The 24,168-nt window shown below is 31.0% G+C and overlaps 1 non-coding gene across 1 annotated transcript; it reads left to right on the forward strand.

The window, feature by feature from the left end:
- Positions 1 to 13,377: 13,377 nt before the first annotated feature.
- LOC149518852 (small nucleolar RNA R71) lies at positions 13,378 to 13,484 on the forward strand. Its single transcript, XR_016342515.1, has one exon. It is a non-coding gene; the product is annotated as a small nucleolar RNA R71 (small nucleolar RNA).
- The last annotated feature ends 10,684 nt before the right edge of the window (positions 13,485 to 24,168 follow it).

A 24,168-nucleotide genomic window follows, 5' to 3' on the forward strand; every position in this document is an offset into this window, starting at 1 on the left:
AACTACAATCAACCATACAACTACCATTCTATACCTATGAACCCCTCTAGACTCGATCATCCATCACCTTAATACCATCCATCCCTCACCTCAAGAAAAAGGCCTTCTTTAAAATAGATGTTCACCAAAATCTTGTAAAACCAATTGTAACTCCATAAAAAAACATATAGTTCCATATAGGTCAATCAACCAGTGCTCTTAGTAGCCACCTATTAAGAACATTACCTAGAAGCACTTAGTCAAACCCTGTGAGGGATGAGAAAAAGTATTGTAAGTCAATAACCCTTAAAAGTTAGAAAGTCCTTTATGATGAACCTATTAAACCCACACCTAAAACAACTTTTAAAAATCCACTGGTGAACTGGTGGAAGTTGTGGGTGAAAATGAGGAAGAAAAAGGCAAGGGAGTTAAAACGCCATTAAGAGAACAAGTACTAGTTGAATGTTTATCCAAGTCAAAACCTGAGGTATTTTCACCACCTATTCCACTCTTACAAAGGTTTCATTAACAAAAAATGATAAGAAGTTTGTTGAGTTTGTAGAAGTTTTTTATAATCTCCACATCACAATTCCTTTTGCTAATGCCATTGAAAAAATGTCAACCTATGCAAAATTCATGAAATACATCATCTTAAAGAAAAAAGGTTAAAGGACTGTTTTAGCATTGCACTTACTAATAAGTGTAGAACCATTTTACAAAGAAGTTTACCTTTTAAACTTAAATATCTATAGAGTTTTAATATTCCTTGCATTATTGGTAATATTTGTTTTGATAAAGCTTTGTGTGATCTTGGTGCTAGTATTAACTTAGTGCCTTTGTCTGTGTTTAAGAGACTTGGACTTGGAGAGACAAAGCCTATTTTAGTCACTCTTTAACTTGTAGACTGATCCTTCAAACATTCAAAGGGTGCCAATTAGGATGTGCTTGTGAAAGTTGATAGATTCATCTTTCCAACCAATTTTGTGGTATTGAACATGTTGTAAGACAATGAAGTTCTAACTATCCTAGGTAGACCAGTTCAAGCTATTGGAAAGGCACTAATTGATGTTAGAAAGGGGAATTCACAACCAAGGTTGAAGATCAACGATAACTTTTAATATGTTTAAAGTAATCAAATACCCTAGTGATGTGATGACTACTTAAAATTTGATGAGTTGAATAAGGCACTGAAAGAAAAGTTTAGAGAAAAAAATAATTGTTTTGAGCAAATAGGACTACTTGATTCATGTTTTAATGTAGTAGATGTTAAGATGGTGAGAGAATATGTGCTTGGGGATGGAATAAACCATTTTTTACTTTTAGGCATTAACATTTAGTAGTCTTAAGCCATTAATTGAGGAGCCACTCACTTTAGAGATCAAACCACTACTTTTCCAGCTTAGGCATGCATTTTTAAGAGATTTTTCTATCGTGCTTGTTATAGTTTCAACTTTCTTAGATGATAAGCAAGAGGTGAAATTGTTATATATGCTAAAAGAGCATAAGATGGCAATTGGGTGGTTTATAACCAACATCAAGGGAATAAGTCCATTGGTGTGCATGCATAAGATCCTACTCAAAGGTAATCACAAGGCTACCATTGAGCATCAAAGGCACCTAAATCCAACTATAAAGGAGGTTGTCAAGAAAAAATCATCAACTGGTTAAATGCTAGCATTATATATCCAATCTCTAATATCACTTAGGTTAGTTTTATTCAATGTGTGCTAAAGAAGTGTGGAATGACTATGATGACCAATGATAATAATGAGCTCATCCCAACAAGAATGATAACTAGTTGAAAAATATGCATGGATTATAGGAAGATCAATAAGGCTACAAGGAAAGATCAATTTTCATTTCCCTTCATTGATCAAATCTTGATAAATTGGCTAGCTATAAGTTATATTGCTTCTTGGATGGTTATTCTGGCTTAATCAAATAGCCATTATGCTTAAAGATCAAGAAAATACTAATTCACATGCCCTTAAAGAACTTTTGCATTTAGAAGGATGCCATTTGATCTAAGTAATACACGTGCCACTTTTTAAAGATGCCTAATGGCTATTTTTTCTAACACGGTGGAAGACTTTCTTGAGGTATTTATGGATGGTTTCTCTAGTTTTGGTGATTTCTTTGACTTTTGTTTAACCCATTTTGCTAAATGATAAAAAAAATAAAGAAACCAATTTAAAACTCGATTGGGAAAAATGTCACTTCATAGTGAAAGAAGGTGTAGTATTAGGTCTTAGGGTTTCCTATAAGGGGATTTAAAGTTGATAAAGCCAAAATTGAGGCGATTTAGAAGCTGTCACCTCTAAATTTGATTAAAGGCATAAAAGTTTTTCTTAAACACATTGGTTTTTATAAAAGATTCATCAAAGACTTGTCCAAGATCTCTAAGTCTCTATGTAACTTATCAGAAATTGATGTGAAGTTTAAATTGATAATGCTTATTTGAATGCCTTTGAAACTTTAAAAGAAAAATTGATGATAACCTTAATCTTTATATGTCTTAATTGGTGCTTTTCATTTGAATTAATGTTAATACAAGTGATTATGTGATGAAGGCTGTTTTGGGGCAAAAGAAGGACAAGGTTTTCCTCCTATCTATTATGTTAGTAAAACCTTGAATGAAGCACAACTAAATTACGCTACAACCAAAAATAAGTTTTCTCCAATTATTTTTTCTTTTAAGAAATGTTGATCATACTTGATTGGCAAAAATATGATTGTTTACATTGACCATTCAACCATTAAGTACCTCACTACCAAAAGAGAGGCCTAGCCAAGGCTAATTAGATAAGTTCTTGTTCTACAAGAGTTTGATTTGGATATTACAAACAAAAAAAAGATTAAAAATCAAAAGGCTGACAATCTTTCAAGATTGAAGAATGAAGCTCTTAAAAGAAAGATGATTCATGAATCTTTCATAGATGAGCAACTCTTTAGCTTTAAAAACTTACCATGGTATTATGATTTTATTAATTACATAGTAGGTAATTTGTCTTTCTAATTTTACTTTTCAATAAAGAAAGAAATTTCTTAATGATGTTAAGTATTATGTATGGGATAACCTTCTTATTTAAGTAATGTAAAGATAGGCTCTAAAAAAGTGTGTTTCCATGGATGATGTTGAAAACATTCTTTATCATTACCATTCATTTGAATATGGTGGTTATTATGGAGGTGCAAGGACAATGATCAAGGTAGTACAATCTGGCTTTTATTGGCTGAGTTTCTTTAAAGATCCTTATGAGTTTCTTTCAAGGTGTGATAGGTGTGAAAATGTTGTATATCTTTCCAAAAGACATGAGATGCTTTTTAACAATAATATTAAAGTTAAAATCTTTGATGTGTGGGGGATTGACTTCATAGGTCCTTTTGTTTCTTCTTATGGTAATCTTTACATTTTAGTAGTAGTAGATTGTGTGTCAAAGTGTGTAGAAACAATTGCCTTTCCCTTCAATGATGCCAATGTGATTTTGAAATTCTTAAAGAAAGGATCTTCATAAAGTTTGGCAAACGAATGGCGATTATAAGTGATAAAGGATCCCACTTTTGCAATAAAATCTTTAAACCTTTACTTGCCAAATATAGGGAAAGCATGGAATTGCCACTACATATCACCCTCAAACAAGTGGCCAAGCTGAGGTATCTAATAAAGAGATGAAGAGAAGTCTTAGGAAGACCATGAATCCTTTTAAGAAAGATTAGGCATATTGCATAGCATTCAATACCCCTTTAGGTATGTCTCTATATCAATTGGTTTTTACAAAAACGTGTCATCTTCTTGTGGAGTTAGAGCATAAGGCATATTGGGCAATCAAAAAGTTAAACTTTGATTCAAAAGCAGTTAGGGAGAAAAGATTGCTTCAATTAAATGAGTTAGAATAGTTTAGACTTTAATGTGAGAATACCAAGCTATTCAAAGAGAGGACTAAAAAGTGGCATGATAGTAAGATTATAGAAAAACATTTTAAGCCTAACCAACTTGTGTTGCTTTTCAACTTAAGGCTCAAGTTATTCCTTGGCAAGTTTAAGTCAAGATGGTATGGTCTTTTCATAGTTACCTAAGTCTTTTCTCATAGAGCTATGGAGATCATGGATGAAAGGATAAAGAAACCTTTCAAGGTTAATGGACACAGGTTGAAGAAACATTTGGATGGAAGTTTTTATTAGCAAGAGAAAGTTTTCTACTTGGCTGAACCTACATATGAGTAATTGGTTAGTAGTAGTCAAGCTTGATTACAATTAGCATTGTTTGGGATGCAACCCAAGTTTTAATTTTAAGTTTTACATACTTAGGATAAGATCTCTTTATTTAGGCATTAGAACAACTAATGCTTTTATTTATTTGATTTTGTTTTGTATTTGAAAGAAGTTAAGAAAGATAGAAGCATAAAGATGATTTCAACAAAGTCAGATTCGATTCTTGGAAGTTTAGGCAAGTATATATTCTCCTTTAGTGCCTTATTGTTTAATTTCAACACATTGAGGATAATATGTCATTCAAGTTGGGGAAAGAGAAATTTTGTTCCAAAATTTTTTCAAAATTTTTCAAAATTTATATTTTAAGCTTAAATTGTCTTACTTTGAATCATATATTGCTTCATTGGTTATTTTCTCAAAATCCAATGATAGAACTTTGATTGACTTTGATTATAGCTTATTAGAAAAGAATATAGAAGCATAAGATGAGTTCTTAATTCAATTCCTATTTAATTGTGATATTACCATATTCTTGAGCATTTAATTTTGATTATGGAGATGTATGCTTGTTTAGTTAAGGTTTATATAGATATGGAGTTGCATTGATCTTTTAAAGTCATGTGTTTATTTTGTAATTTGTTTGAACACCTAATGAAGAAAAATCATAGTCTACACTTAAACAGGAAAATGATTTAAGCCATCTTTAAATCATTTGAGCCTTTCAAGCTAACCTTTATTATTTTTATCCTTAGTCACCTCATTTGAGCTTATATATATTCTTTATTTGGTTTTAACCTTTATGACTTAGCCACCTTTCAATTTATTATCTTTATCTTTCTACCTTACCTTATGTGCGTGTGGATCCTCAAAGTTAAACATTAAAGTTATGTTAAATTAAAAAGGAAAGGTGAAGTTTGAAAAAGAAAAGAATAGTGTGCAAATTATTGATGAGGAATTGAAAAGGCTGAAAAACATCATTGAAACAAAAAGAAAGAAATGATCAATTCTTCAATGCAAATTGTCTTAAAAAGAAAGAAGAATTTAATTTTGGGAGTGTTAGAATTCTCTTGAAAGCTCTCATCAAAGTAAGAGATCCTAAGTAATGCTTGTATAAGGGTTATGAGCCTAAATTTTCCTTTATCATACCTTAACCCTAGTCATATATTACAATCTTAATAATGACCTTGATCTTTGGTTAAGTATGGCTACATTAGTGGAAAGAGTATATGGAAAGCGAACTTATAAAATTTGATCATACTTTGAGGTGATATGTTGATTTCATGTTTACAGAACTTTAGTTGAATGTCTTGCATTAATGTTAGATAGATTATAAACACATGAAAATTCCAATTTAAATGGGGCAAACTTTTCAAAGTATTTTGTCTTTAAGCTAAGCTTGTGACTTTCTCTTAAGTTATATTCATCAAGTAATTTTTGAGGAATTTATTTATATGATCTCTAGCATGCTTATTTCTACTCTAGTTTAGTTTTATTTTGCTTGAGGACAAGAAAAAGTTCAGGTTTAAGGGTTTGATAATTTTATGAAATAGAATTAATTTTAGTGCTTAAATGAGTTAATTTTGATTAGTTCTTGGCTAAATAAGGATCCTTTTACTCCTAATATACTTAATTTTTTGTCTATTAGGAAATCTTAAAGAAAAAATTGCATTTTAGTGAATCTTGAATAATCTTGGAATTTCTTGATCAAACTTGATAGGTTCTTGGTATCTTGGGAGTAATCTTGGATGGTTCTTGATATGTTCTTGTTGATTCTTGGAATTCTTGGAAATATTAGAGTTAAAGTGATGAATTTATGCAAAACTAGTGTTGTTGTACCTATTCGAGTAAATAATTGTGAATCTTGATGAAAAATTCAAAATATTCATGCAAGAATCACAAAAGGGAGGCTCGATCATTATAAGGGTTAGATGTTTAATTTCAAGTTGAGTGCAAGTCCAGGGTAACTTATATAGATGCATATACATGTGATCATTATAAATGACATGGTAGCATGTCTCTTCTCATTGGCTTAAGGAGTTGACTTGGAGGCTTATGTGGCATGATGACTTGGCAATTCTATTCAAATTAGAAAAGTCCAAACAGCCTTTAGTTTTTTATTCAAATTGGGAATTCTACTTTCATTAGGAATTCCTACTTTTGACACGGTAGCATGTCTCTTCTCATTAGTTTAAAGAGTTGACTTGGAGGCTTATGTGGCATGATGACTTGGCAATTCTATCCAAATTGGAAAAGTCCAAATAGCCTTTAGTTTTCCTATCCAAATTAGGAATTCCTACTTTTATTAAGAATTCTTACTTTGAGTTGGTTTTCCTACCTTAACTTGGAAATCCCACCTTTACTTGGATTTTACTTATTTCGACTTAGGCTCAATTTGGATGGGTGTGAGATTTAAAAAAAATTATTGTAATTTCTATTGAAAAAAATTTAACGAGAAATTTATGCTGAATGGACCTCACTAGAGTTGGTATTTGGATTCAACTGAGGGTGCTTCAATGAGCTCAATCATACCGCACCTTCGATCCAAACCTAGCCTTAGTTTTGGAATTCCTACATAGGGTAGGACTTGCATGTAATTTAAAAGGACCTTTAAAGGGGGTGGCATACTAAGGGATTTAAATTTAGAACTTAAAATTTTCTCTTAAAGAAGACTCCAGCTTGAAGCATAATTCCAGGAAGTCTCCAAGAAGAGTAAAAATCTACTTCAACTTGAAAATCTCATTATAGAAGATTGCCAAACTAATATGATTTCCTTACCTATTGTAAATGGACAGGTTGTATAAGTAACAAAGATAAGAAGTATTCCAAGTATCGTCTCTATAGTGATTAAGCTATCTAACCTAGGGATAAGTATGTTTCTACACCTACGATATATCTAGTAAACTTAAAATTTTGTTTTCTAATTAATCCTACATAAAATTGAAAATTACCAAGTAATTAAATCTAATTACCACACATTATGAAAAAGGATATTTAACTAGAGATTGAAACTTACTAAAAATAGAAAATGCTAAAAATGGGAGGTTTTTAAAAATAGTAAGTTAAGCAACTAAGCAAAAATTAACTACAACATGAAATACAAATTAAACTCAAGTAAACTAGAAATTAAACATAAAAGCATGAAAATTTAAAAGCTGGAAATTAAAATAAAAATAGAATAAACTTGCAATTAAATAAGCCTAAGTTCTTACATGACCTATTTACCTATTTGCTATCCTAACATGCAAGAAATGTAAACAACCATAAAAATTGATTTTACAGAATTAAAATAGAGCGAAAATGGAACATTTAAGCTAAGAAAAATACATGCAAAAACTAAACCTAAATGGAAGAAAAATGGCATGCAAAAATTGAACTATAAAATGCAAGGTAAATGCTAACTATGACAAAAAAATGCTATGAAAATATTACCTATCCTAAAGGAATTATAAAAACTAAATGCATGGTCTTAAAATATACTTAAAAATGAAACAAAAACATAATGGAAAGCATTATGTAAAACTGACCAAAAATGACAGAAAATAATGAGCTAATTTGAAAATGAAATCTAACCTAAATTAATGATGTAATAAGCTAAATGCAATCAAAAGTGAAAATACCTAATTGCTACATGAAAACCAAAAGTATAGAATCAAAATAGACTAAATATGAAGAAATAATTTTTTGGTAACAATAACAAAAAATCGAACAAAAAGTAGGAAAAAAATTGTTCAAAAGATGCATGAAAAAAATGTAAGGCAAATGCAAGAAATAAACATATATGTCTAAAGCATTCAATCAAACAAGTAAAGAGCTTGTAAACTTAAAAAAAGAGCAATAAAGTAACAAATAAGCAGTACAATAATAGAACAAAAAATTGGTAGAAAACTAAATAACATCAAATGTAATGAACAAGAAACAAAAGTACACAATGATGAAGCTCTTTAAGCCCTATAATGTTACCATCACATTAGCATCCAAGGCTATCTTTTCTAAGCTTCAAGAAGCTTAAGAAAATCCATAAGTTGCTGAAAAATAAATGAGAATTGAAAAAATGAAAAGAAAAATTGGTAGTAGTGAATAAAAACTAAACTTGTATTTAACAAAGGAAAATAACAAAGTTTAAATGTTGCAAGGGAATGGAAATAAAACATGCTAAATAAGAACTTAAAGAACAATAAAATAGCTAAGAAAATAACTAAAAAGGAAAGGTAAATAAGGCTTCAATAGAGGTCTGATCGGTCAGTAAGAATGGTGCCATTAGACCTTAGGAGCTTAGAAGAAAACTAAAGAAAAATAAAAAAAAAACAAAAAAAAAACTCCTAAAGTCAATTATTAGGGTCATATTTATTGGTAAATTTAGGGTCTGCTTTAGATGATCAATGGTCCAAAATGTAAAATCCTAACCTTTCAAACTATTATCTCAAAAGAAAAGAATTCTAGAGTGTTATAGAAGCTGCCCAACCGCACCTTGCTGAGCTAGAAATGCCACTTGTCTTCTCCTTCATGTGATGCTTGTTAGCTAGTCCAATGGCATTTCTTAAAGGGTCCATGTGCTAGTAGAGTTTTCATCCTTCTAGTGCTTCAAAAAAAGAACCTTTGGCTATCCAAATGGGCCAATTAGCAGCTAGCATCAAACCAAGAAAGTTGGGAGGTGCATACAGCCTTAGCTAGGGGAGACTACCTTTCCAAGCTTTTTGGCTGCCATGTGACCTATATTAGGTAGACCAATGATGCCTCAATAGAGTACCAACTCAACCGCTAGCTCAACTCCACCTCATGCTTCTAGAACAAGCTCCAAAACTATGACTTATGGAGAACTTGCACTAATCTAGTTCATGTGATAAGCTCTCTCCATTCTTGATAATCCTTGTGCTATCCTCTTAGTCAATGAAAAAGCATTTTAATTCCATGTCAACTTTGAATATTCTAGTCCAAAACTCCTTTTAGAAGCCAAAAAATTACAGCAAGAAAAACCTAACAAAATTATCCTTTCATGTTCGGCCATGATCTAGTGTAGGTAATCTCTATCACGTTGCTCATGTGATGCCAATTTCCTCCTTTAATCTTTATGACTTAGTCATGGTCAGAATATGACTCCAATTAGCTCATGATCAGCTTATATCATTTTCCAAGTCAACTCCCCAAAAGTCCACATCATCAAGGCTAGTCCATACATGGTCTTGGTCTTAAACCAATGTAAGTGTTCTTGCACTAACTTGAACTAGTGGCTTAGTTTTAGGGCACTTAGACTTATGGCATCCTTATTCCTCCACTTTTTACCTTGATTTCCATTTTTAACTTAGAAACCTATTCAAAGAATAACATAAACAAGCTTAAAGGAAATTACAAGAATTTACCAAAGAACAAGCTAAAATTAAGTCCAAAATTGTGAAATTCATTAAATAATGCCTAAGATAATTCTATAAAATATAGAATTATCACACCCTCAAACTTAATCTTTTACTTGTCCTCTAGCAAAATTAAAATCAAAATCAAGTTATAAGTCAATTCTACTTCTCATGATCAATTGATAATGATTGCCTCAAAAATTACATAATGAGTATAAATTAAGGTCAATATAAACTTATGCTAATCATAAGAGTCATCCTACACCATGCATCAATCTAATGATTGTGCATTATTCTTCACATATTAAAACATATCATCTACTTGTGAATATACAATCAAAGAATTAATAAAGCATTTGCAAAGAGCACCTATATTCCATATGCTTACCTTTCACACCCCTCTCCACTAATGTAAACCATCACTAGATTAAAGATCCTTAGATCTTTTTAAGCTTGTAATGTTAGGCTAGGGTAAAGATTGGATAAAAGGACATTTTAGGTTTAAATACCATAATCATGCAACACTAGCTTAAGATCATTTTGATTTTGCAATGAGTGGGAATATTTTCAAACATATACAACCTTCCCTCAAACTTGAATTTTATTTCCTTCTTTATTTTCCACACTTTATTCTTTTTTCATTCTTTTTTTTTTTTCATATTTTTTTCAAAAAACTATTTTTATTTTTTTTGCCCTTTTTTACTTACATTTTTTTCTTTTTCTTTTTTTTTTTAACATTTCACCCATCCTACATATGTAGCTTAGCTCTCTAATTTGACATGAATGATCCATATGCACATAGGGTAGGGATAAGAAAATGGAAAATGAGAACAAAGTTTATGGCTATCATGTGTGTATATAAACAAGGAAGGATAATAAAGCTCAAATTGGGTTACTAAGGATATCTACATTAGGGTTGGCTTGAAAGGCTCAATCGGTCCTAGGATGTTCTTTTCCTTAATTTAGTGATGTATAATATTTCGCCTCAAAAGATGATCAAATGAAATCTAGAATACAAGCACTACTTTAAAAATGAATGCAATCCTATGATCATATAAACATTTCCTAAATGACATGAAAATCAATGATCAGAATCTATACTCAGAAGTGCACACCTACAATCAAATATAAAAAATTACTAAGAATCATCTCATGCTTCACATAATATTTACTTTTTTTTCTAGCTATAACAAAGGCCAACCATAGGATCATCATCAATCAACCATAGAAAGTATACTAATAACTCAAAGCCATAATCAATTTAGCTAAAAAACTTGCAAAAATATTTTAAAGTTTGAAAATTTTGGGTACAAATTTTCTTTCCCCCAAAACTTGAAATTCACATTGTCCTCAATGTGCAAGCAAGTAAGAAATTAAGCATAAAATGGTACATAATATTCCTTAATATGGTTGAGGCTTTCTTTGAAGTTTCAAGATTGGTATGATTTTTCTTATAAACAAAAAAAATAAACTAACATGAGACAACTAATAGCATAAAATCAAACAAACAATATAAACAAATAAGAAAGAAAACTTGGGTTGCCTCTGTAAAAGCACTGAATTATAGTCTATAACTTGACAATATCATCAAACTCAAATATGATCAGAAGTGGCCATAGTGATTACACCACATTTGTTTCTTACATCCAACCATTTAGTCACTTCCCTTTTCATAACCTTATAAATGAAAGGCTTAGTTGTAGGCTAGAGCTCATCAATAAATGGTGTAGTAGTGGTAAGATCAAGCCATAAAAAATCTTAAGTCCCTTATTTGAGGGACTAAGATATATAGGTCTAGGTTTCAACACTAGGGTCAATATGTTTCCATAATTGTCTCAAGATTGGAAAGTGCCAAAAGATAAAGACTAAATACCTTGTGGTTGGACTCGAAAGAAAGAAAGGTATCTAGGAAAGGCTAGGTGATTTATAATACCTCCATGTCTTCACCCTCCTCATTTGGCACCTTTTCCATACCTGCACCTAATAAAACTGCATCAATTTCTTTTTCTATCAATTGTGTTCTTACGAGCATCCTTTAAAAAAAATTCTTATCATCTGAATGCCTTTATAGGAACTCATCGATCTCATCATCATCAAGCATAAGCCATGGTGGGTCTCCTTGTAAGAATTCATCTATCTCTTTATTAGTTAAAATCCCACCCCTAACATTATTAATGAGCATGCAATCACCAAAGCTCTTAGGGAACTTGCTAGGCATGTAAGCTCTAATTATAGCTTTCTTATCATTCACTTTCATAGTAAGCTCCCTTTTCTTTACATCAATGATCGCACCTTTATGGCTAAGAATGGGCTTCCAAAAATAATAAGAATTTTAGTGTTTTCTATTTTTAACACCGTAAAATTAGTAAGGAGGTAAAATTGATCAATTTTAACTAATGTATCCTCTAACACTACCTTAGGTTATTTGAAAGACTTGTTATCAAACTAAAAGTGATAGTGGTGGGTCTAATCTCACCTAAGCCTAATTGCCTAAAAATAAATAAGGGCATAAGATTAATCCTAGCTTCTAAGTCATAAAGTGCCCTATCAAAGAATAATCACCCTATGATTCTAAGAATAGTGAAACATCTAGGGTCCTTGAGCTTTGGTGGAATCTTGCTTTGAATGGTGGCACTACATTTCTCATTAAGTGCCACAATCTTATGACTAACCAACTAACACTTCTTTTATAAACTTTCCTTCATAAATTAAGTGTAGATAGGCATCTGCTTTAAAGCATCCATAAAAGGAATGTTAATATATAGCTTCTTAAAAACCTCTGAATTTTGGAAAATCGCTTATTGAATTTTTGTAACTACTATTAGAATCTTTGTGAGAATGGGATGGGTGGCCTATAGGGATCTGGAGTGCTAGCACTAGACCTAGATGAACTACCAACATCAATGCCAGATGACTGAATTACTTCATATCCATATTTTTTTAAAATTTTTTCTTCTTTGGATTCCTCCTTCACCACAACAAGCTTTATGGGTGCAGCTACAAGGGTGGTGCTATCTATGCCATAAGGTACCTTATACCACTCCTAAGATATATCACCTTATAGTGTTCTTTTATTTCCCTTCTTGGGTTAACTTTTGTGTTGGTGAGAAGGGTACCTTACGGACAGTTGTTGTGCTTAAGTTTGAAAGGTAGCAAACTATCTTTAAATGAAGTTGGCTTGATTAACAAGCATATTGTTTTAGTTTTGGATGATGGATGAAAATATGTCTTTGGAAGAAATTTTCTTTTCAGAAGGGGGAAGTAGTGGTGGTTGGTACTATGGCATCGCATGTTGAAGAAAGTTAAGTGGATGCTATGGTCTAGAAAGACCTAATGGTTGTCCTTGATTGCTCAACTAAGAAATTTTTGGGTCATTCTTTCAACCAAGATTATATACATTGGAGTAGGGATTGTTTTGTTGCTTACTAGGTTGAGCTAAGGAGTGAACAAACTATAACCTATGGGTCATTGATATGAGGAATGACTACCACCACATGCATCGCAACTGAAGAATCAATCATGAATGGACTAAACGGGGTGAGGAATATAAGTGGGAGTAGGACTAGAACTAAATCTTAAAGCCTCTACTTTTTTAGTTAAACTAGCTATCTAAACAGTAATCATGCTAAAGGGATCTATCTCATATACTTTCACTGTCATCATAAAGTTTTGCCTTTCGAATGACCATTGGTAGTGGTTGCCTACCATATTCTTTATGAGCTCCTAAGCATCATTGATAGATTTTCACATAAGTGCTCCATAGGCAACAACATCAATGAATGTTCTAGTGTTACCTAAAAGCCTATTGTAAAATATTTAGATTTCGAGCCATTAGGGTAAGCCATGGTGAGGGTACCTTTTTTGTAAATCCTTATATCAATCTTAAGCCTTATGAAAGGATTCTGAATCAAACTAGCTAAAAGTGGGGATATCATTTTAGAGCTTATCAGTTTCGACTGAAAGGAAAAATTTTTGCAAGAATTTTTAACTAGATCATCCCAATTCATGATCAATCTTGGGCCTATTAATTTGAGCCAATTTTTTACCCCATCGCATAGAGAGAAAGGAAACAACCTAAGTCTAATGGCATCCCCAGTAACACCATTGTGGCAATGGTATCATAAATTGCTAGGAAGTTCCTTAAGTGTTGGTTTAGATCCTCACTAGTAAAACCCCCAAATTGAACAAAACTTTGAATCATTTGAATGATTACAAGCTTGATCAAAAAATTATTTGCTTCAATTGCTAGTTGACATTGCTAAAACTCATCCATATTGGGCACAGCATAATCTTGCAATGTTTTATTATCCATTGGGTTGGCCATGGTTTGAGTAAGGATAGGATTTCTTAGTCTTTCCTATTGGTATTTTCAAGCTAAATCATATTTTGGCTAACATATTGTCATATTTATAGTACTTTGATATTTGTTATCTTATAAAGGTTTTATTTTTTTTTTATCATTGAGCTTGTATGCATATATTTCAATGTTAATGCTTATATGATAAAGTCCTTGAAATATAAATAAAGCATTGGAAGGGAATTACAATGAAATTGTAATTATGAAATCATCATTGCATAAAAGTTATATGTTCCAAAATTATTCCTAATGGATGCTTTATCAATAAAATGGCATTTACAAAAGCTTTTGAGACTAGCACATAGTTATGCTCTTACTTATGAAACAAGCAACAAATCTCATAGGTTGAAGTTTGGGTAAACTTGAGCTAACATGTGGCTTCTTGTAACAAGAACAAGTTCACTAAACATAACCCAATATGAGAAAGCTGTATGGTCATTCAAATAGTGTCTATAGCTACATTCTCATGTGATGGTTGTATATGTGATCCTTTAACTTAAGATTACTTATGATCTTATATGATGAATGTTATACTTTACTTTACTTATGGTTCTAACCAAGAATACTCCAGTTGAGTATTACTGGGTATAACATAGGCATATGAAGATTCATTAAGTAATCAAGATAGGATTCATCACCTTATGTGATCAAGAGAGTATCTAAACTAGTCTTGATTGAATTAACTTGAGAAATATTTGGCCAAAGTAAAATAAGGTTTTAAAATTGTTCTAAAATTCTAAAACCTATTTGTGAGTTAATGTCAAGGACAAGGCTTAACATGGTTAACAAGATTAAGGAGATACTAAACCATACTCAATGTTTAAATCATGGTTGAAAAGATTTATACACTAAACCATAATTATACACTAAAACCATTTACAAATAGGTTGTCATGCTATATTGACTTTTTTATTGCAATTAGGGTCATGGCAATGAAGTTGGCATAATCATGATCTATAAGCATAAGATTGGCTAATTGGAGAATTGGTGATAAAGACAAAAGTTTGTTTTATCCATAGCCAACTACTAAGGCTTACAATGCTTTTGTTTATTGCCAACATGCTAAAGAACCTAATGGGCTACACATAATAGAAAATTTGTGAAATATTAAAATTAGGGCAAATTAAGTTGGACTTAATTTGATTTTGGTATGACAAAAGATAGAAGAAATAAAAATAAGAAAAAAAGCTTTCCTTATTTGGTACATTCAACTAGCATAAGGTTAATTATGAAAATTTGTATTCTAAGCATTAAACCTAATGTGGCCAAATGCACCCCTATAAAAAGAACATCAAGCTGCCCCCTCTTGTAACCAAGCATCTAAAGAAAGAACAAGTAATAAGAAAAAATGTTTCACTAAAGAAAGTATAAGAGGTCTTGCAAACACTTACTAGCTATAGTATGGCTTTAAGTTCTACCTAACCTTAAAGAAGGTTCTTTCATAAAAGTTTATGTGGATCATCATTAGAGGCTGAACACTCGGTAGCCTCTTAGCTTGCAATCTATTTAGAAGATCACCAAATTGAAACAAAGGGATTTTCAACATTTAAGGTAACACCTTTAGTTGAAACTATGCATACTTATATTTGTATGTTGTTTGTATAATCTTATTGATTGATCTTGGCTTTAGAGAATTAAAATTTTTAAAATTTCATTTCTTTAACTCTAATAATGATACATAACACCATTGGGGTGAATGGTATCACAGATCACTAGAAAGTTCCTTAAGTGTTGGTTTAGATCTTCACTAATAAGACCCCCAAGTTGGACAAAAGTTTGAATCATTTGAATGATTACAGACTTGATCAAAAAATTATTTGCTTCGATCATTGGCCGACGTTGCTAAAACCCATCCACATTAGGCATAGCATAATCCTGCAAGGTTTTATTATCTATCGAGTTGGCCATGGTTTGAGCAGGAATAGGATTTCCTAGTCTTTTTTATTGGTATTTTCAAGCCACATCATATTTTGGCTAATATATTATCATATTTGTAGTACTTTGATATTTGATATCTTATAAAAGTCTTATTTCTTTATCATTGAGCTTGTATGCATATATTTCAATGTTGATACTTATATGATAAAATCCTTGGTATATAAATAAAGTTTTACAAGGAAATTATAATAAGATTGTAATTATGAGATCATCATTTCATATAAGCTATACATTCCAACATTGTTCCCAATCAATGCTTTATCAATAAGAGGACATTAATAAAAGCTGTTGAGACTAGCACATGGTTATGCTCTTACTTATGAAGCAAGTAATCGATCTCATATGTTGAAGTTTGGGTAAATTTGAGCTAACATATGGATGCTTGTTACAAGCAAAAATTCACTGAACATGATCTGATATGAGAATGCTATATGGTAGTTCACATAGTGTCTATGTCTACATTCTCATGTGATCGTTGTATAAGTGATCTTTTAACTTGAGATTACTTATGATCTTATATGATGAATGTTATACTATGTCTTTACTTATAGTTTTAACTAAGAATGCTCTAGTCAAGTATTGTTGGGTATAACATGAGGCATATAAAGATGAATGAAGTAATCAAGATAGGATTCATCACCTTGTGTGATCAAGAGAGTATCTCAACTAGTTTTGATTGAATTAACTTTGGAAATCTTTGGCTAAAATGAAATAAGATTTTAAAATTATTCTAAAACTTATTTGTAAGTTAAAGTCGAGGACAAAACTTAACATGGTTGAACAAGATTAAGTAGACACTAAACCATACTGAATGTTTAAATCGAGATATTATGTGATGAAAGGATATTAATATACACTAAGATCATTCACAGATAAGTTGTTAAGCAATATTGACTTTGCTTTAGTAATTGGGGATCATGGCAATGAAACTAGCATTAATCATAATCTATAAATATAAGATTGGCTAATTGGAGAATTGATGATGAAGACATTAGTTTGTTTCAACCATAGCCAAGTACTAAGGCTTACAATACTTGTGTTTATAACCAACATGCTAAAGAACCTAATAGGTCACACACAATAGGACAATTGTGAAAGATTAAAATTGGGACAAATTAAGTTGGACTTAATTTGATTTTGGTATGACCAAAAATAAAGGAAATAAAAACAAGAGAAAGAGTTTCCCTTGTTTGGTACATGTGGCTAGCATGGGGTTAATTGTGGAAATTTATATTCTAAGCATTAAACCTAATGTGGCCAAATGCACCCCTAATAAAAAAAAATCAAGCTACCCCCTCTTGTAACCAAGCATCTAGAAAAGGAACAAGTAATAAGAAAAGAAGTTTCACTCAATAAAATACAATAGGTACTGTAAACACTTACTAGTTATATGTGGCTTTGAGTTCTACCAAATCTTAGAGAAAGCTTTTTCACAAAAGTTCATGTGAATCACCATTAGAGGCTAAATACTTGGGCAGCTTCTTAGCTTGGAATCTATTTGGAAGATTGCCAAATTGAACCAAAAGGATTTTCGGCATCCAAGGTAACACCTTTAGCTAAAACTATGCATACTTTTATATGTATGTTGTTTGTATAATCTTATTGATAGATCTTGGCTTTAGTGAATTAAAATTTTTAAAATTTTGCTATTTTAACTCTGATAATGATATATAATTCCCTTAATTTCCTTCCTAAATTCCCTTAATTTTCTTCCTAAGGTTACTAATGGTTTTCTTTATTTCGGGGTCCAAAAAATTCAGATCATGGCTCCTAGTCGTACGTATGTACCAAGCATAGAATAACATAACATAAAAGAAATATATAGAAAGAAAATAGATAAAAAAAAGCAGTAAATAAACAAAATAAAAATTAAGGAAATAAATAGAAAAATATTTATAAGAAATAAAAGATTGAATTAGGGCCTAGCATATGGACTACCAATATTACGCTTAAACTTAATTGCCAATCCTCGAGAATAGCGTTAAAAATTTCATACGATTTCCTAGCCTACTATAAGTGGATAGGTCATATAAGTTATAAATATAGGAAGTATTCCAAGTATCTTTTCCACAAGGATTAGGCTATCTAACCTAAGGATAAGTATTGTTTCTATAGCTACAATTTATCTAGTCAACCAAAAATTTTGTTTTCTAATTAATCCTACAAGAAATTGAAAATTACCAAATAATTAAAATCTAATTACTACAAATTATTAAAAATGATACTTAAATAAAGATTGAAACTTATTAAAAATAAAAAATGCTAAAAAGAGGAAGTTTCTAAAAATAAAAAGTTAAACAACTGTGTAAAAATTAACTAAGGCATGAAATACAAATTAAACTCAAGTAAACTGAAAAATAAACATAAAAGTATGAAAATTTAAATGCTAGAAATTAAAACAAAAATCAAGAATAAACTTGCAATTAAATAAACCTAAGTTCCTACATGACCTATTTGCTTATTTGCTACCTCAATATGCATGAAATGTAAATGATCATAAAAATTGATTTTACAAAATTAAAATAGACCTAAAATGGAACATTTAACCAACACGAAACTGCATGCAAAAATAGAACCTAAATGGAAGAAAAATGGCATGCAAAAACTGAACTATGAAATGCAAAGTGAATGCTACCTATTACCTAAACTGCTATAAAAATATTATCTTCACTATAGGAATTATAAAATTGAAATGCATGATCTTAAAATAGACTTAAAAATGAAACAAAAACATGCAAGAAAGCATTATGTAAAACAAACAAGAAATGACAGGAAACAGTGAGCTTATTTGAAAATGAAATCTAACCTAAATTAATGACTTAATAAGCTAAATGTAATCAAAAGTGAAAATACCTAATTGCTACATGATAACCAAAATTAAAGAATCATGATAGACTAAAAAATGAAGAAATAATGCCTAAACAATAATAATAAAAAAGAACAAAAAGTAAAGAAAAAGTTGATTGGAAGATGCATGAAGAAAATGTAAAGGAAATGCAAGAAATGAACATCTATGACTAAAGTATTTAATCAAACATGTAAAGAGCTTGTAAACATAAAATTGAAGTAGTAAAACAACATAAAAAGAGCAAATAAATAGTAAGCAAATTTAAATAATAGATCAAAATAACTGGCATAAAACTAAATATCATCAAAGGTAATGAACAAAAAACAAAAGCACATAATGATCAAGCTTTTAGAGCCTTATGATGTGACCATCACATTAGCAACCAAGGCCATCCTTTCTAAACTTCAAGAAAAACAAGAATATGCATAAGTTGTTGGAAAATAAATGAGAATTAAAAGTTGAAAGATAAAAGAAAACTGGCAATAGTGAATAAAAAGTGAACCTATCTTTAACAAAGACAAATAACAACATTTAAATGTTGCAAGGGAATGGAAATAAAACAACCTAAATGAAAGCTTAAAGAAAAATAAAGTAGCTAAAAAAATAACTAAAAAAGCAAGGAAAATGAGGTTTCAATTGAGGACTGATCAGCCAACACATGCGGCCATCAAACCTTTAGAAGCTTGAAAGAAAACTAAAAAAAACTAAAAAAAAAAACTCGTAAGGTAAGCTATTGGGGGTTCTATTTATAGGTAAATTTAGAGTCTCTTTTAACTGATCAATAGTCCAAAATGCACAATCCCAACCCTTCAAAAAGCTAGCTCAAAATAGGAGAATTTTGGAGTGTTGTAAAGTTGCTAGGACTCACATTCTAAGCTGGAAATGCCAGCTATCTTCTCATCTATGTGATGCTTATCTAACTGATCCAATGGTATTTCTTGAAGGGTCCATGTGTTGGCTGAGTTTTCATCCTTCTAGAGCTTTAAACATAGCACCTTCAATTGTCCAAAAGGGCCAATCAACAACTAGTAGCAAATCAGGACAACTTGGAGGTGTATTTAGCCTTGGTTGAGAGAGGTTGCTTCTCTAAGCTTATTGGCTGCCATGTGACCTATCCTAGATTAACAAATGATGCCTTAAGAGAGTACCAAGTTAGCTGCTAGCTTAGCTCCACTTCATGCTTCTAGAACTAGCTCTAAAATCGTGACTCATAGAGAACTTACACCAATCTAGCTTATGTGATAAGCTCTTTCCATTATTGGTAATCCTTATGCTATCCTCTTGGCCAATGAAAAGGCATTTTAATTTAATGTCAACTTCAAATATTCCAATCCAAAATTTTTTTTAGAAGCCAAAATTCATAGTAACAAAATCTAGTAAAATTATCCCTTTATGTTTGGCCATAATTAGTGTAGGTGATCTTCATCATGTTGATCATGTGATGCCAATCTCCACCCTTAATCTTTATAACTTAACCATGTTCAAAATATGACTCTAATCAACTCACATCATCTTCCAAGTTAACTCCCCAAAAGTCCACATCATTAAGGGTTGTCCACGCATGGTCTTGGTCATAAGCCAAGGTAGGCATTCTTGCACTAACTTGATCTACATAGCTCAGTTTTAGGTTCTTGGAATGGCATCTTTAATACTTCATTTTTTAACTTGATTTGCTTTTTTAACTTAGAAACCTACATAAAAGAAAAAATAAACAAGTTTAAGGGAAATTGCAAGATTTGCCAAAGAACATGCTAAAATTAAGTCCAAAATGGTGAAATTCAATCAATAAAGCCTAAGATAATTCTATAAAATATAGAATTATCACAAACACTTTTAAGAACTCAAACAGATGAAGTTTTTGAATACCATGTAAAAAGAGATAGTCGAACCACTTTTGTCCTTTGTTCAAGAAGGGTAGCCATACAATAATCTTATATTATAAGTGCTAAGTCAACCAAGACTTATCCAAGTAGATAAAAGGAAGACAAGTTAGCAAGATTTATCCAAGTCAGCACTTAATCTAGTCAAGATGCAACCTTTATACATTCATTTGTAGAGGGTCAACTTCTTTAACAAAGATTCAGTCTAAAAAACCTATTTTGGGAATTGAACGTTGAGATCAAAGTACAAAGCAGTAAAATTTAAAAATTTTCAACTCTTAAAGAACAAGGATTAAGTTGATAAGATCATACTAAACAGTCTACTAGTTTCAGAATAAACAATTTTCTAGAGTCGCTTGTGATGGCTTCAAAAACAATTCAAAAACCTTTGTGCTCGATTATAGCAATCCAGTAGCTAACTAGTTGTACAAGTTCTAATAGTAATCCACATGAACAAGATGAAAGAATCTTCACCAAGGGATGAAAGGATCACAAACTGAAACTCTAGCTAGTAAGTATACCAAACGCCCTTTCTTGTTTTCTTTTATGAGTTCTCAACACATGATATGCCTATTCACTAAATGATATTCATTTTGTGTATGTATTTACACAGAAGCACTAGCTTAATGATCATTATATAGAGGAGGGTTTCAACCAATGCTTAACTCCTTAAAGTTTGCATGAAATTATCTTCATGTAGCAAAATTGCATAATGTAAATGTATTAAGCCTTTACTTATTCCCCTATTTTAGGTATTGACCTAGGTCAATTAAATCTAACCTAATTGGCCCTAATTTTAATCTCCTATTTGCTTGTCCTACTGTGTGTAATCCATTAGGTTTTTTAACATATTGACAATAAATATAAATACTTTAATCCTTTACTACGTTTCAGTTTAAATGAATCAAACTATTTTGACTTTATCATTAATTTTCCAATTAACCAATCTTATATTTACAGATCATAATAAATACTAGATATAGTGTCATGCACCCTAATTGTTTAAGAATGTCCTTGTGGTTTGATAAACCTATCCGTGCTTGGTCTTGTACTAGAACTAATATCCTTTCGTTAGATAATATCTCAGTTATAACATTGAGCATGGACTAGTGTCTATGCAATATTTTTAACCATATTAAGTCTTGTCTTTAACATTAACTCTCAAATAAGCTTTAGAACTATTCTAAAACATCATTCCACTTAGACCAGAGATTTCTTGAGTTAATTTAATAAAGACAAGGTGAGATATTCACTTGATCATACAAGGTGATGAATCCTATATTGATAATTACATGCCATGTTTAGTGAACTTGTTCATGTATTAAACACTCATATATTAGCTCAAGTTTATCCAAACTTTAACCTATGAGATTGGTTGCTTGCTTTATAAATAAGAGCATAAGCATGTGCCAGTTTTAACAACTTTTACCAATATCCTTATATTGATAAAGCATCGATTAGGAACATTCAAGAATATAGCTTTTATACAATGATGATCTCATAATTACAATCTCATTGTAATTTCTTTACATAGCTGTATTTATTCAAAGTACTTTATTATATAAACAAAAGCAATAGCAATATTTATACTCAATGATAAACAAAATAAGACCTTATAAATTATCAAATAAAGTAATATGACAATGTATTCTTTTAAACCCGATTTGGTTTCTAGGGCATATACCAACATCTCCCACCTGCACTAAATCTAATCGGCTAGACGTCTAATACCATATTTGGCTACATTTATATCATGCTTCTACTAGGACAGTGGCTTAGTAAGAGGATTAGTAATGTTATCCTCAGTGGGTATTTGTTCAATCTTTACATCACCTTTAGATATGAAATTTCTAATGAGATGATATCACCTTAATACATGTTTAGATCTTTGATCAAACCTTGGTTCCTTTGCTTGAGCTATCACTCCAATATTTTCACAATAAATGATAATAAGATCAACAACGCTAGGAACAACATTTTGTTTAGCTATGAACTTCTTGATCTAAACTACATTCTTTGTAGCCTCGAATGCAAAGATGTATTAGGCCTCAGTTGTAGAATCAATGGTTGTACTCTGTTTTGAACTTGTCCAACTTATTGCTCCACCATTTAGAATGAAAATAAAGTTACTTTGAGAGTTGCTATCATCTTTGTCAAATTGAAAGCTTGCATTAAAATAAACTTTAACTTGGAATTTGACTCTACCATAGACAAGAAACATATCCTTAGTTCTTCTCAAGTATTTAAGGATTGTTTTCATAGTCTTCTAGTGAAATTCACTTGGATTTGCTTGATATCTATTTGTTATGCTTAAGGCATAAGAGACATCAAGCCTTGTACAAATCATTGCATACATAACAAATTCAATTGCCAAAGCATATGAAACTTTATCCATGTGTTCTTTCTAAATGAGAGTTTAAGGACACATTTCTCTAGAAAGATTTAGGCCATGCAACATTGGTAAGAATCCTCTTTTAGAATTTTTTATGATAAACCTTTTTAGCCCTTTGTTTATGTATTCAGATTGTGAAAGACCAAGAAATCTCTTAGATCAATCAATATAGATTCTTATTCCTAGTATATATGTTACTTTTTCAAAATCCTTCATAAAAAGCTTCTTTGATAACCAAATCTTAGTATATTGTAGTACGGGTATATCATTTCCTATAAGTAATATGTTATTTATGTATAGCATTATGAAAATGATTGCACTCCCACTTATCTTCTTCTATACACAAGGCTTATCTACATTCTTAATGAAACTAAATTCTATAATTACCTCATCAAAATGTATGTTCCAACTCTTTGATGCTTGCTTGAGTCCATAGATAGCCTTTGAAGCTTACACACCTTGTTGGCATCCTCTTTGGAATCAAAACCCTTAGGTTGCATAATATACACTTTCTTTTACAAATTTTCATTAAGGAATGTAGTTTTAATATCCATTTTCCATATCTCATAGTCATGATATATAGCTATTGTAAGCAAAATCCTAATGGATTTTATCATGGCTATGAGTGAAAAGGTTTCATCTAAATCAACTACTTATTTTTTATTATATCTTTTTGTAATTGCTTGAATTTGTACTATTATACATAACCCTTCATGTCGATTTTCTTCTAGAAAACCCACTTGCACCTTATGGGTTTTATCACTTTGGGTGGTTCCACCAATGTCCACACTTGGTTTGTATAAATGGGTTCCATTTTAGATTTTGTGGTTTTATGCTATTTCTTAGAATCAATGTCAAACATTGCTTCTTGATAGGTAATAGGATCATCATCTATGATCAATTCATTCTTGTCCAAAAAAAATCCGTATCTCTCATGAACTTAACGAGTCTTGCTCAATCTATGAAGTTTTTATGTATTTTAAACTTTTCGCTGTGCTTCTGATATGCTTGTCTTTGGCTCAAGTTCCACCATTGTGTCAATTTATGTTTCTTGAACTTCTTCAAGTTCTACTTTACTCCCATAATTTTTTTTTAGGATAAACTTTTTTTTTCTAGAAAAATAGCATATTTGGAGACAAACACCCTTTGTTCCTTAGAGTTATAGAAATAATATCCAATCGATTCATTTGAATATTTCACAAATTTACATTTGA

The sequence above is a fragment of the Durio zibethinus genome, chromosome 5, assembly GCF_047325235.1.
Source record: "Durio zibethinus cultivar Kanyao isolate XHJ-2024 chromosome 5, ASM4732523v1, whole genome shotgun sequence".
NCBI classification, from domain to species: domain Eukaryota; kingdom Viridiplantae; phylum Streptophyta; class Magnoliopsida; order Malvales; family Malvaceae; genus Durio; species Durio zibethinus.